This window comes from Calidris pugnax, unplaced genomic scaffold, assembly GCF_001431845.1.
Source record: "Calidris pugnax isolate Ruff unplaced genomic scaffold, ASM143184v1 scaffold211, whole genome shotgun sequence".
In the NCBI taxonomy this organism is placed as follows: Eukaryota; Metazoa; Chordata; class Aves; order Charadriiformes; family Scolopacidae; genus Calidris; species Calidris pugnax.
This window is the reverse complement of record NW_015091083.1, coordinates 7,527,020-7,541,071: the sequence shown is the minus strand read 5'-3', so window position 1 is coordinate 7,541,071 and position 14,052 is coordinate 7,527,020. Positions and strand designations below refer to the sequence as shown.

General features: G+C 38.4%; 1 long non-coding RNA gene across 5 annotated transcripts in view; it reads left to right on the top strand.

The window, feature by feature from the left end:
• The window catches only part of LOC106897154, a 73,847-nt gene that overhangs the window by 28,735 nt on the left and 31,060 nt on the right, over positions 1-14,052 (top strand). Inside the window, exon 4 of one of the 5 annotated variants that reach the window (XR_001413738.1) lies at positions 175-260. The exons of the other annotated variants lie outside the window; for them this stretch is intronic. This is a non-coding gene — a long non-coding RNA (uncharacterized LOC106897154). The remainder of the gene's footprint in view (positions 1-174; positions 261-14,052) is intronic. 5 annotated transcript variants of the gene reach the window in all.

Sequence of the window (14,052 nt, the reverse complement as noted above, 5' to 3'; positions counted from 1 at the left end):
CTCTATTCTTCTGTTGCTGTAGTGAAGAAAGGTTTGGGAGAGGGGTTGGCACTCTGATGTACTTAATACATTCAGTTTCTTGCCCTGTGTCTATCTGGTGTAAATATTCTGTATTTCTATGTTCCTTTATATTTGCAAATATATTTACAGATTACTGATTTTTTTCCCCATGAGTTCTCCTGTGCTGTAAATGATACCTGAGGCTTGACATCTATGCAGTCTCCAAAGACAGAATCTAAAAGTGAAACCTACAAGCTCAGGTGAGCTCAGCTGCTAATATGCAGAAATAAGCCGGTTTTACCATGATTTTATGAAGGTAGGAGTTACTTTTTCAAAGAGAAGTCCTTTAGTGACTCAAAGTACATAATTTTTATTCTAAATTTAAATATCCTTATTTTTGGGTTATATACAATCACAAATATAAACAATTGCTTTTGTTTTACTTCTAACTGCATCATATACCTATTATTACATATGAAATACACTTACTGCTATTACTGACATTACCTTGTAATGATGTTTCAAATTGAAGTGGTAGATATCCAGGTCTTTGTGTGGTGATATTTCTACTGCTTCACTTAGTTCTGATCATTATTACATATTCAGTGCAACAGGAGGCAAAAAGCCCTTTAAAAGCATATTAATAGCATTAAAACTTGTTACCAATGGTGTTCATAACAGCTACAGGATGTATATATCAAATGATACTAATATACTTTTCCAGTACTCTTCCCTTTCCTACCTCTTTCCTACCATTGTGATTTGTATTTGGTTACAAAAGCAACTGTTTTCTCTAATCAAAATAAGAAAATGGAGCATTCATAGTTTCAGTATGCCATGAATAATGAACAGTACATTTTCTGTGATTTGTTACATTAGTTAGATTCTGTGATAAAGTATATTACAAGTGTAGCTCTGATGTTGTCTCCAGTTAAAAAAAAATATTGTATCAGGCCCTTTATTTACTAGAATCACACTGAGTAAAAGTTTAACTATTATGTCAAGGCCATCTTCTCAGCAACACAACAGACAAAGTTAAGTGAATTAGAGAACAAAGTACAAATGTGTTTGCAACCAGCTTTTCCATAAGGTAATTTACATTTCACTATGTACTTACGGAATGCCGCTGTGACACTTGGTTGATGTATACGTGCCGAGTAGATAAGGGAGGGGGAATAATGGTGTAATATACTTCCCTCATTGATTCATGTGCCCTTCTGGACACGTTGCTGAATCTTCTATCCAAACCCAACTCATTTGTTCCCATTTCAAGTCTAATTATCCCTGTTTCAAGTAGTGCATACAATTGAAAATGTTAGAATTCCACTTATGAGTGAACTGCCTAGTGTGTTGGGCATTGTGATCATGGTAGTCAAGTTGGCCATCTCACAGAAGTCACCTCTGGTGAGCTAACAGAGTTGCTATGCAAAGAATAGACTTTAAAGAGACAAAACCTGGCCCTGTTAAAGTCAATGATGGTCTTGCTGTTGATTCTGGCTGCAGAATTTGTAAGAATTGTTTCAATATGTCCTAAGATCTGCTTTCTCAGACCGTTATGTGCAAACAGTTCCCTTCTTCAGTAGCACTGTGACCCTCGGGACTTTGGGATGAGGGTGTTCACATAGGAGACAAAAGCAGCTCATTGAAAACTCGCTTTCTGGACCATAGAAATGGACAAGTATTTCTGAGAACACAATTAAGAAGATGCATCATGTTATTTAGTGTATCTTATAATTTCTGATTAAGAATTTCAGAATTTCTCCCTAAACATGCCAATTCTTTTAACTAAGTGACATGTCACCACATTGGTTTAGAAGTAATACAGTCACATTTTATTATCTTGCATGGTTCTGTGGAACAAAACCCTTTAAAATCTTGTAGGATGATCTAAAGACTTCTTTTTTAGTTACTGCTATTATTTTAAATGCCAGAACCATCACAAAAGAATTTTAATTTTATTAAGGAAATATATTTTTAAAAAGATTAAAGCTTTGCTTCTGATTGTTAAAATGGTATTAAAACAAGGTGGAAATGTGTTTGTAGTTAACTCCCAGAGGACTCGGTGTCAAAAAAATGTTACTCTGTGTTTTCCTTTTTAGGAAGGTGGCCTCTACCAGATGTAAGCTCAGAAATGGCAATTGTCATTCACGTAAATGACTAGCAGGTTTATCTTGCCAGTCTCTGGGACCGTCTTGAAATTTGGCAAGAGGCAAAGAGCAGGCCCATAAGAAAAAAGTAGTCCTCATGGGAACAGTAAAAATATGTTGGTATTGTTTAATTCTTTCATAACATACTAAATTAATTTATTTGTTTTTGAGCCTTTTAAAGTATAATGCCATCAGGGAATGTGTTTTTCATATAGTTCTTTTACAAATATATTAAAGTTTTTGGGAGAGCAGTCTATGAGTAAACACCATTGGTCATCCACATTGGGTGACTGGGAGACAGAAGGTTTGATTTTTTGCCGCTTTACATTCTGTATAGTATTTGGCATTAGTGCAAAGTGATCATATCTGTACGTTTTGCAATCTTGTTGCACAGATGTAGACAACTGGGGAACATGCGGGATTATGGAGTATCAGATTCCCATTGTTCATAAATTCTTGCAAAGCACCCTGTCATAATATTTATCGTTTAGTTAGATGCTTTTGACAATTTTTCATGTTTGGCTAGTAATGTATAGTTCAGCTGTGTTTCTTCCAAACCACTCAGACCACTGCATAATATGCTCTGGACTAGGTCATTAATTCTGAGAGGTGAATGAAACTTACTCTTCCGTTAACTCATTGTTCAGTTGGATTACCTGAGTAGGAGTACCGTATTATTTAAGTAAATTGAAATAAATTGAAGGGAAGCATATTCTCTGTTCAATATACAATAGGTAAAAAAGTATCTCTCATTTTTTGTTCCCCATTGTTCCATTGATCTTTCTCAAGATAATAGCTTCAAAATGCCAACACTGCAAGAAAAAAATAGCTTTACATTTTCTGTTTATCTGGAGCGCTTTTTGATGTCTGAAGCTGTACATGCTAAAGAGGGACACCTTCCTCCCCGCCCCCCTCTCCCCTGATTTTTCCCAGATGATTTACCATCTTTGCCCATTACTGTAAGTAGCTTGTGCTCTCTACCGTACATCCTGGCAGGTATTTTGAAGAGAGAAAAAGAACAGAAGTCATTGAAAGCTTCTGGAACTGTCAGGTTTCAGCCGATACTCTCCGGCTGTCCACTTATAATCTGTAATACGTTTCTGTGACTTGTCATACATATCTAGACATAGAGAAAGCCAGGGTATCAATCATTTTTATGACTACTGCAAAGATCAGAGCTAACCTATGGGTCAGAAACACTTCATTTATTTGGAAACATAGAAAGAAGTTGATGCTTGGACACAGCTTGGCAGGTTTCCCTTAGAATCAGTGGAGCTCTGCCAATTTATGCCATGCTTCTCATTTGCAAAGCCCCCTTACTGAGTCCACTGACTATTCTTCTCAGCAGACTTCATCTTTTTGATTTCCCCTTGATATCATCATGAAATGAAAGTAGCGATGGTGAGAATAATAGAAGTTATATTCTTTACAACAAAGGCAAAAGAGTCTTATAAACTAGTAGACGGAAATTAGAAGACCTATTCTTTATGCACCATTGAATTTAACTCCTGATTTTTTTCCCTGACAAATAACATACCTATTTTCCTCTACCAAAGCTGATAACAAAACATGTTAGTCTGCATCTAACAATTCATGAGTGGTATCAGCCACAAGTCCACTATGGCCAAACTTGAGCTTTTTAACTTCTCACCCAAACATGTATACCTCTTCAGGAACAAGAATCTTAAATTCACTGTCTGTATTTTCCTGTTGTCAGGCAAATCAATGACTAAAAGGGGAATTTGTTTTTCCAAACTGTGGAACAAAGAGCATAATGTTGGAGACTAAACCAGATTGCTTATATTTAAGAAACTTTAAAAATACTGTAACATGCAAAAGAAAAACACCCTTTCCTGAGGACTTGCAAAGCCTTTGCATCTTTTCTGGTTTATAGCAGACTTGTAAAACTTAAGCTCCTTTAATTTAAAGCTCCTTTTATTTATTTTCACTGAGTTTTTATTAGAGTAATAAATTTTTTCATGGGCTTAAGAAGTAAACAACAAGTCTTAAAACAACTAATTCTTTGTAAACTGCTATTCTGAGATTCCCACCTGGAGTTAGCTATGGAAAGCATGAGCAGTCCTTACAATACAGAAGGAAACTAACACCCCTGCTGGTTATCAGTTTGTGATGTGGTGAACATCAGTTGAATTTGCCTTCTGTGGTGGAAAGTGTTAGAATTTGCTTTAAACTGTAAAGAGTCAAATACTTAGGAAAGAAACTCCAACAAACTGTAAAATACTTTATTAGTGTTGTCAAAAATTAGTCACTAGAAACCAGCAACAACTCAGATTTTCCCTTGTGGTATGTTGCTTGCAAGAAGAGTGCAGGCTGTGTCACGCAAGTCTGAATCACAGGCAAATCCACACAATGTGGTATGGAATCACATTGTCCCTATACTGGCCTTTGGGAAGGATGGATGTCTTGGAGGTCCATAGTCCAAAGAGATTGCAGACAATGAGTCCAGGTAGTTCTCGCGACTGAAGCAGATATATTTTGAAAGCCTTATTTTCTAAGTCTCTCTCCCCTCTCACCTGCTTTGGGTCCAGTGAGATGATCAGAAAATAAAAGGGAGTAGTTCCTTCAACCTTGGGGATGTTGAGCATAGAAGACTAGATTTTCTAGCAGTGTGCAAGAAGGAAAATGTCAGAGGGAAACATCTTGCTCTCACCTCCCTCCCCTTGCCAAACCCCGCTACCAAACCCAAGAAATACTGTACACAGGCCAGGGACAAACTTACTGTTTATTTCAAGCTACTGTTAAGAAGCTGTTATTTATTTAAAACATCAAAGAAGTTTACAAAATCATAAGCATAAAAATCAGCAAATGATGTGCTCTTTCCCCCCACCATAACATAAACCAGAGTATGACAAATTAGGAGGGGCCTGCAGCATTCAGAAAAACCCAAACCTTTGCTCTTTCTTCACAGAGGTTTTTAAGAATAAAACTCATAAATATTGAAACTACCCAGGACAGTAGATGAAGGAGCTCACATTGTCATGGTCAGAACCTGGTTGTTCCTTAACTGCCTTCATAGTAAAGGTTTTCAAGTTGGATCCAGGGAAGACGTGTCCATGCAAAAATGTCTTTGGTTTTACTCAGTATCAGCCAATAGTGGACAAAATACTTCTAATGTGACAATGATAATTTACACATTTCCCTTCATCATAGGCGTCGTGTGCCTGTTGTACTAGCCTGACTGCAGGTGAAATGAAAGAAAGAAGGGACCGATACTCTTATTTTTTGCCCTCAGCCTGTTTGTCTTGTGCATTTTTATGCATTTTGTGTAGAATTCCTTCTTGGCAATGATGCAGCAGCAGTAACGTGGGGAAAACAAGACTGGATATGGCAGAACGCATATCTGGCATAACAGGTGTGTGGTCATTCCGTCTACGTATTATAGAAGAATCCCTGCAGGTAAGACCACCGTCAATACTTGTCTGGAGTGTGTGTTGACACGTTGCCCAAGAAGGGTCTGTCACTTAGCATGTCCAAGAGGCCAGCCTTGCAGTGCCTCTGACTTCAGTGTGGCAGCCTACAAAATATCCTCATGGACATCTCCCTTATTTCACAGTCCATATCACCACAAGGTGTTGGGGTCCTCCTAAGAAGTCCCTTGTGTTTGTTTTACCTGCTTTTTGTGGGCTCCATGAGATAGACAGGGCTAAACACTTGAGCCCTGCTTGTTCCAGGCATAACAGCACTGGAAACATGACTGCTTTGCTACTGGGGAAAACGTGCCCTGCCCAAAGGCTGAGTTTGACTACTGGCTTTAACTCCATACTGGGTACAGCTGCTGTCTTAGCCTATGGGATAGAAAAGAAACTGGTGGAGGAGTTAAGGTCCTGCAAGACTTGGGTATCAGGTTGGGAAAAGAAGTGAAATCTCTTTCTCCCTTTAGCAGTCCTGCCGGGTAGAGCCTTTAGATGTTGGTGATGAAGAAGGGAAAATGTCATTTGGTTTGAATAGGCAGTTTCTCTGCATGCCCTTTGGTGTTAGTTTCCCTTGTTTAGTGTGTGGGTATCATACATGACAATGGGAAAGAGAGAAATACTTTATAAAAACAAACAAACAACTCCTCCCTCTCTCAAAAAAAAAAAGGGGGGGGGAGAAAAAAAAAGAAAAAGCAATAAGAGACTGTGGTTGTAAAACCACAAAAATTGGCAATGAGGCTCCAAGGCAAGTGTAAGCCTTGAAATTTCTTTCAGCTCTTAAAAAAAATAGTCCAAACCAAAAAAACCCCAAAGCACAACAACTCTCTTTCCATGGATTCCAGCTTAATGATGCTCCCCCCCCCCTTTTTTTTTTTCAGGAAGATTTGAAAGATTTTTTTTTAAAGCTCTGGGATACGTCTTCTTTGCTGCTTTATGTTCTATAAAGAACGTTTAATGATTTTTTTTCCTATTTGATTTTTACTTAGAAATTTAAGAAATGCCAAGTCTGCTCTGTTACGGTTTTCCCAGTGATTTCCTGGATATCTCAGAGGATAGGTATTGATTTCTTTCTCAACAGAACAGCAGGAGTGAAAATGTTGATTCTTTAACAAAGAAAATCTTAATCAAAGCCTGTGTTAGTTGCTGAAAATAAAGAGTAATATAAAACAAAAAAAAGAAACAAAGACTTTAGAATAGTCTCACTTTGCAGTTTCTTTTCCCCAGTTGTTTAGTTTTCACTCTCTTGCCTTTTGTAATATCATGTGGTCAATCATGAGAGTCATTGACAGCAGACTTTCTAATAGAAAGGAAGAAAAGTAAGAAAAGAACAATCTACATGGAGGGCTAATATTTAGAGGGGAGCTGTCCTTTGCGCTTCCAGCTCTGCATCTAACACACCCTGTGACCCTTTTGTACTTCAGTTCCTCGTTAGGTAAAGTATGGATGAGAACAGTATTGTTGAAGTGCACTGAGATACAAGCATGTAAAATTCTTCACAAATTGTTCTTCCTGTGTGTCAGAGAAGTGGCATTTGGTGCTGTTTCTGCGTGAGGGTGACACAGCCCTATTAGCCTTTGTTAGCACCTGAAGTACACAGAGTAAAAAATAAAAAAAAAAAAGATGTTAAAGGGGAAAAGCAAATCTGATAATTTAAAATGGTGTCCATTAGGTAATCTGGTTTGATTTTAGTGATACAAATAAAAAACCATTCTAGACACCAGTATCTTGTCCCTGAACCTTTTCACAGGTTACCAAAGGGGTGGAAAATAAAAAAAAAGATGTTTTCACTTGCACCTCTGAGGAAGAGGGTATCAATGGTCAGTTTTGGAAATCTTGGCCAGTAATGAGTTGTGGATGAGAGTGGGCGTGGTAGGAGGGGTAATGCAGGGCAAAGTGCATTTTTGACTCTTGAGGATGCTGGTTTTTCAGTATGAGCTGATTAGAATCTGTAAACACTGGATGGGGCAGCAGTCATCACTGGAGGCCAAACAACAAAAAAATCCCTCGTAAAATGTGGTGATTCAGCTGTAGGTATATTCTCTAATGGCACGGGTCTTTAGTACATGTGTCTCAAAGAGCCTAGTTTCAAATTAATTGCAGCATAACTGCCATGTAATTAATGCCTCAGGACTGCAAAACTCACTGTATTATGTCTGAGACCAAAGGTTAATTATAAGCACTGCAGCTATTAAGGTAAATGCTGCTGTGTGGTTCCATGATCTTTATTAAGATTAAAAAAATTGCAATTTGCATTCCAAATTGAAGTATGGCAAGTCCATTAGTCCACGTTCCTTCCTTTCTCCTCTCCCCCCATGTCTCATTGGTGTGCTTAACCTTGAAATTTTGACACAGTTGAGATGAATATGGTTGGGTTTTATTGACCGTTTCTTTGAGCTAGGGAAGGATGCTTTGTTAATTTCAAGAGATAAAAACAAACATATTGAAGCAGCATATTTTGAAATAAAGTAGTTGGTGTTTGAGTAGTGTTAGAAGACATGTTAGCAGTTTTTTAAATTAAAGAGTTTGATGATACATCAGTGTGGGAAAGGGCAAAGCTGGCAGGTTTGTGAACTTCATGATGAACTTAATCTATTAGGGGTGTTTTCATGCTGAGAAATTCAATCATTTCACAAAGCAATGCAGTGGCAGCTGTTTATTTATTTCAAAAAGCCACTGCAAGGCGTTCCATCCAGCCTGTTGGTTGCAATACTTGAGCAGAAAGAACGAGAAAGGTTCAGTCCCTTCTATCTAATGGGATGAAATCCTACATCTTCCACTGACTGTGTTATACCTAGCCTCTAGGCTGTAAATTTGTCTTGGTTTGTGTGGCAGAGCATTCTTCATCTTAGTCTGTGAAGCTTTACCAATGTGTATGCAGTAGGGACTACTCTGACTATTCACTTTGTCAGAGGAAGAGCGTGTAAATGAGGAGAAAAAACTCCTTGGAAACTCAGATTACACCAAGAGACCTGTGTTTCCTTTCTCTGCTCCCAGGATGTATTGTCCATTTTGCATGAAATTGCTGCTTGATATAGTACAGAAAAAGTCCCAGTAGAAGGGGAAAAAGGGATGCCTCCTTGCTTCCAAGTGAGCTACCTACTGATCTTGCTGTGCTTCAGCTTTTGATGTCTGTTTCGGGCCCAGAGCTCTTTGACTGTGCTTGAGGCATTGAACATACTTGTAAGTAGGAAACTTTTTTGGAGATGTGACTTTGAGCTCCCTTGAGCTAAGGGAAGAAATGAGATCCTTTACTGCCAGGGCAACCACTGGGTGATTATATGAAGACAGGAATCCACCTACTTTCCCAACCTGTTTTTAATAGAAAAGCATGAAGCATGCTTATTTTTTTTGCAGAGGCAGATATGTAACATGAGTAGAGGCTTCTGGGCTCCAGATACACTGTAAATCAAGCTGCCTCCCTGAGTGAGCAGCTTTTAAGGCATACTCTTCTTCTTAACATTTGCCTGTGGCCAGTTCTACGTGGTTGCCTTGTGAATATGTTGCCATCAGGTGCTTGCATGGTGTGTTGCCTGCTTTGGATTAAATTCTGAGGCACTAGCTTATCCTGTGAATTGAATAGAAAGCCTGGCACTTCATTCCCTTTTTGAATTTTCCGATGAGATCTAAGGTACTGAAAGATGGATGTTGTACTGGCTAGTACTGATTATCTAAATCTCTTACTGGATCTTGTCCAATTTAGCTACAATGCAAATTAACATACTTTACTCGTGAAGCATGGCTGATAATTTTAATGCATTTTTATGCACATTTTAAAAAAGAAAAAGGTCTTAGTAATTGATATGTTAGCAAGAGGCTCATTCTGTATAAGATTCCTGAAGGATTACGCTGCAGAAGAAGCAAGAGAACCCCATTAAACTGTCAAAATGTTCATATCATGAAATATTACCGCGCAAAAATCTAAAAGCAAAAACTCAAAGGAGAATGAACAAAGCGCAACTGTTACTGGCATTCTTCCTGGGATATTTTTTTTTCTTGCCTTCCTCATAAAAACAATTATGAAAGAAGGACAAGTAGCTTACCAGATTCACTGGTATGCTCTGGGAAATCTTTATGGTTAGCTTTTGAGTCTCAAGAGTATGCAAGTGAATCCTCTTCATATACACATGCGTGCTGTATGAATTGCTGTCTGGAGATCTGTTTTCTCTTGCCTTGCACCTCATATTTCCCTTCCTACCACTAGAAAAAGCATGTAAATATCAGAATATTAGCAATTTATGTACCAATGTAAATGACTGCACAGAAGGAAATGGGTAATTTTGCAGTTGTGATACCCCTAGTGGAAATAATTATCTCCAGTTTAAACACTATAAATAACGGTTTTAAGAAGTGCATGTTAAAGTAGACTTGCCTGTTTAGCAGCAGGTCTGCTTTCTTTCAGGAGTCAGTGTCTGAATTGTAGGTTATCCTGCTACTGCTTCTCTTCATTGGTCCTGTATTACTTCTTCCCAGCTTGCCTCCTGCTGAAATAATTGTGGTGCTAATAACAATGTGTGGGGAAATGACCAGATGTGCTAGTTTTCTTAGACAATTATTCCATTTTTTCCAATTTTCCAGACATTTTTTCATTTCTTTATTAACTCACCGGTGCCAGGAATTGGATTTTTCCAGTACATAAATCCTAATTAGTGAGCCAGAGGATTGAGCGCTCCATTTTACTCCTGATGTGTCATTTCCCCTCTGTTCTTGCTTAATTGGCATATTGAAAAGCCAGCCCTTGTGTTTTTAAGGGTGAAAAAAGAAATACAGGAGTGCTTTGGGACAGAAATGGAAATCTGGTAAAGGGATGAAAAATGAGAAGAAGGTGTAGTCGGAATCAGGGCCATCTGGTCATTCTGGGATTGCAGGACATGGAGGCCTGCAGAGTGGCTGAGCTGCTTGATCTTGAGCTATCTCTTCCTGGCACTAGGTGTGACTGAACTCCATCCTTCCATGCCCGTGTTGCTGTCTGCTTGCCATGGACACTGTGTGAGTTTATTAAATGATGCTGGCCCTGAGAAGCATCTACAGATTGAGTCCATAGAGTTTAGGGATGCCCTTGGGTTGGTGGAGGGTTGGCAGGGCAGGAGGACTGGTTGTGAGTCCCAGGGAAGATGAAGTACTACATCGTGTCTGAGAGATGTGAGAGTGAATGGGCTAACTGTGGGAATTTCAGTGGGAATTGGATCAAAAGGTGTTTCTCTGGATAGATAGAATTAGAGGGAACTGAAGAGGTTGGTGAGGTTCTGAGATTCACCCGGGTGGCAGAACTAATGTAATCAATTTATGAGTGAGGTTAAAGAGGTTGTGGGTTCCTGTCGGCATTGGTCTGTTGAAGTTTGGGGCCAAAAAGGTCCATCAAAAGGTGAGATGATGAAGTGGGGGTTCTTGATACCTTGTACTGGACAATTTGCATTCTGGGGGGCACAAGGGAAGTGTGAGTAGAAGATGATGCCCTTTTTCAGCTTCTACCAGTGTGCTGTAGGGGGCCGAGGGAAGGGAAGAAAGACGGCTGCCAGCTGGTAAGAAGGGAAATAAATAGCAAGACTTTCCGTCAGCTAGGAAGGGGTAACTCAGTTCAGATCTTACCCCGTCTCCATAAAGGCCAGTCCAAATTTTGAATCTTTTGAGGTTCAGAAAAGGATGTTTTTTTTTTTTTTTTTTTTGTGCTAATGCATTAATTGTTTCCAGGCAGACTGGGAACAACAGAGCCAAGACATTGCAAGGAAGGCTGCAGTCCAGGTAATTTGAGGGCTGTTAGGAGGCTGAGAAGCACCAGAGAATTCATGATAAAACCTGGAGTCTTTCATTCTCCAGAATGTTTTGTAGGTCTGGGAGGTCTGAACAGTGCCGTGTTTTGGGGTGCTCAAAGAGAAAGAAAGACAAGAAGGGAAATGTCACAGTACTTAGGAGTTATTCCAGCACTGCTGTGCTGCCTTTAAAGGGAACCTCAGGAATTTGTTGCCTGATCTGGGGGACCTTATTTCTGGCTCCTGAGATTGTTCTCCCAGCTGGGCAAGATCAGTCCTTAGCACTGCACACTAGCATTACTTGACCCGAGACATGAGCATTACCTTTTCTTGTGACTCAGTTGAGTGTGAGCATTCTTGGCTGCACGCATGTTAGCCAAAGCTTGAGCCTGCTATCTCTTCACTGCCTGCTTGGGTTGTTGCTGGTTTAAAACCTGTCATTGCAGAATTCATGCTTACCAGGTGCTCTCCCCTTTCAGATGTCTGATTTGGTGTGGTCTCCCAGTATAAGTACTGGGAGAAAAACAGCATAACAACAGTCTTCAGGGGGTTGCTTCGCCAAATCCTGCCCTGCCAGTCAGCAACAGCACAGTATCACCAAACCACAAGAGCTTTTATACAAGGCTTTTATTTAAAGGAAGTAAAAAAATGTTGGCTTTAGTCATATTAATTTCGCCTTTTTATTAGCTTTTAGGGAATGAGCAACAGCTCAGTGAGTTGTGTTTGTAACAAATACAGGTTATGAAATAAGTGTATTTCATTATTTGCTCATTTTGCAATGAAAGGCTCTCCAAATCTGCCTCCTAAATGGTTTAACTCAACATTAGAATTGATGCTGCCAAATACCGACTGATTCAATAGACGATGAGTTTCAAATTCCTCTTTTACATGAGGAATGTGATATAGAACAATGACCTCAATTTTCAGCTGTGTCCTCAGATTCACCTCTTTTTTTGGCTGTCTCTTTTTCTGTTTCAGTATCTTATCATAATTTTTCAAGTCCGGAGGGTCTTATAAGGGCACTACTGTTTAATAATTAGACACTATAGCTCTGATGGCTCTTCTGGTGACATCTTTTACAACTAACGAGTATTTAATAGAATGTAATTAGAAGCTCTGATCCTTAGACCTTGACCTGTCTAGACCTTGTATACAACTAAGTGACCAGACAGCCCTTAACACTCATTAGGAGTTATCTGCACCCCACTTTACAAAGCTATGTGAGGAAACTGTTTAGATTTAGCCTCAAGCCACCTGCTTCGTAATCTGTTGCTGTGCACTCAGTTGATCCTGCTGTCCTTATAGTAACTGGAAAGCTACCAATGATTTCATTTTAAAGCAAATATTCTAATTCAGGAAGCACAGAATGGAAAGCTGGTTGCTATATTTGTCAGCATGTGACCTTCAGAAAGCCTGTAATTAGGAAAGATTACTTCAATGCTATGGAGAAACTCATCGCATCATTGTAAAATGGAAGAAAAACATGTAAAGAAAGTTAGGGAAATTAGCTAAAATGTGTTTTGATACAGTATATTCAGCTGGAGTATATTTGATAGTGCTTTTTTACAGATAATATATTTGTTTTGTTCTTATTTCTGAAAGTCCCTTGTGTCTTTAAAGTAAATTAACACTTTTTGCTATTGATTTTAAAAAAAAAAGAAATTAAAAAAAATCTACATATATATTTCTGAAGAATAGCTTATTGGGCATGGCACCAAGAAGCACAGGGAACAGTTTTCTTTCTTCTTCATTGATTTTTGAATGTATCTGTGCCTACATTGCCAAATATTGTTAAATATCCTTTTAAATAGTCCATAGACCTATTCCCTCACTCTCACTTTTTCCTGTTTGAATTTCATCCTAATGGAATAGATTATTTGTTGTCTGAGTTTAACTCCAACTTCTGCATCCATGAATGTCCCACAGGTCTAGGGGTAAAGATAAATGTGGCAAGTCATTTAACAAAAAAAAGGAAAAAAAAATTCTTAAGATTTCTTTGATAAAGTTTCAGTGGCTTAGGAAAAAGATACAAATACATACTTAATATATTTGATCTTGATCCTTTCTGGAAACTGTTATATAGTACCAAATGCATCCATGTATAGAAGACAGGTTTTATTTAAGGATGTGTCCAAATGATCTTGTTAATTGTAATACAACATTTCAATTATTTGTCTTTTGAAAAGTGTTCTGTTTTGAGATGTTAGTCGCAAATGGAGGAAATGAAGTGTTGATGTAGTAAGGAATAATTTACTATGTCTGGAGAGTTCTAAAGCAAAACATCTGGATCAATTTGTTTACAAAGTCCCTGTAGATAAAAAAAGCAGTATCTCTCCAAGGAATCAGTTTGTGCCCTTTCTGAATAATCATTTAAAAAAAAAAAAAAAAAAAAAAGTTATTTTTTTTTAGTGCAGAGCAGAAATAAACTGTAAAACTAATCTCAATACTCCTTCAGCCTTAGGATAGATACACAACATTTCAAGTAATTCAACTCATGTGAAAACGTTCCACCAGGAATACGTTGCTCTTGGATCCCCAATGCAGTAAAGCCCTTCTGCAGAGCAGTTTTGCTTCTCCAGCACTGCTGCTCAGTTTTTGCCTTTTTTAATAATCATTTAAAAAAAAAAAAAAAAAAAAAAAGGAAAGTTGGCTATCATCATACACAGAAATCTCCTGGGAATTTGTTTATTAAGAAATCCAAAGAAAGTTTGAAATCCTGTTTCA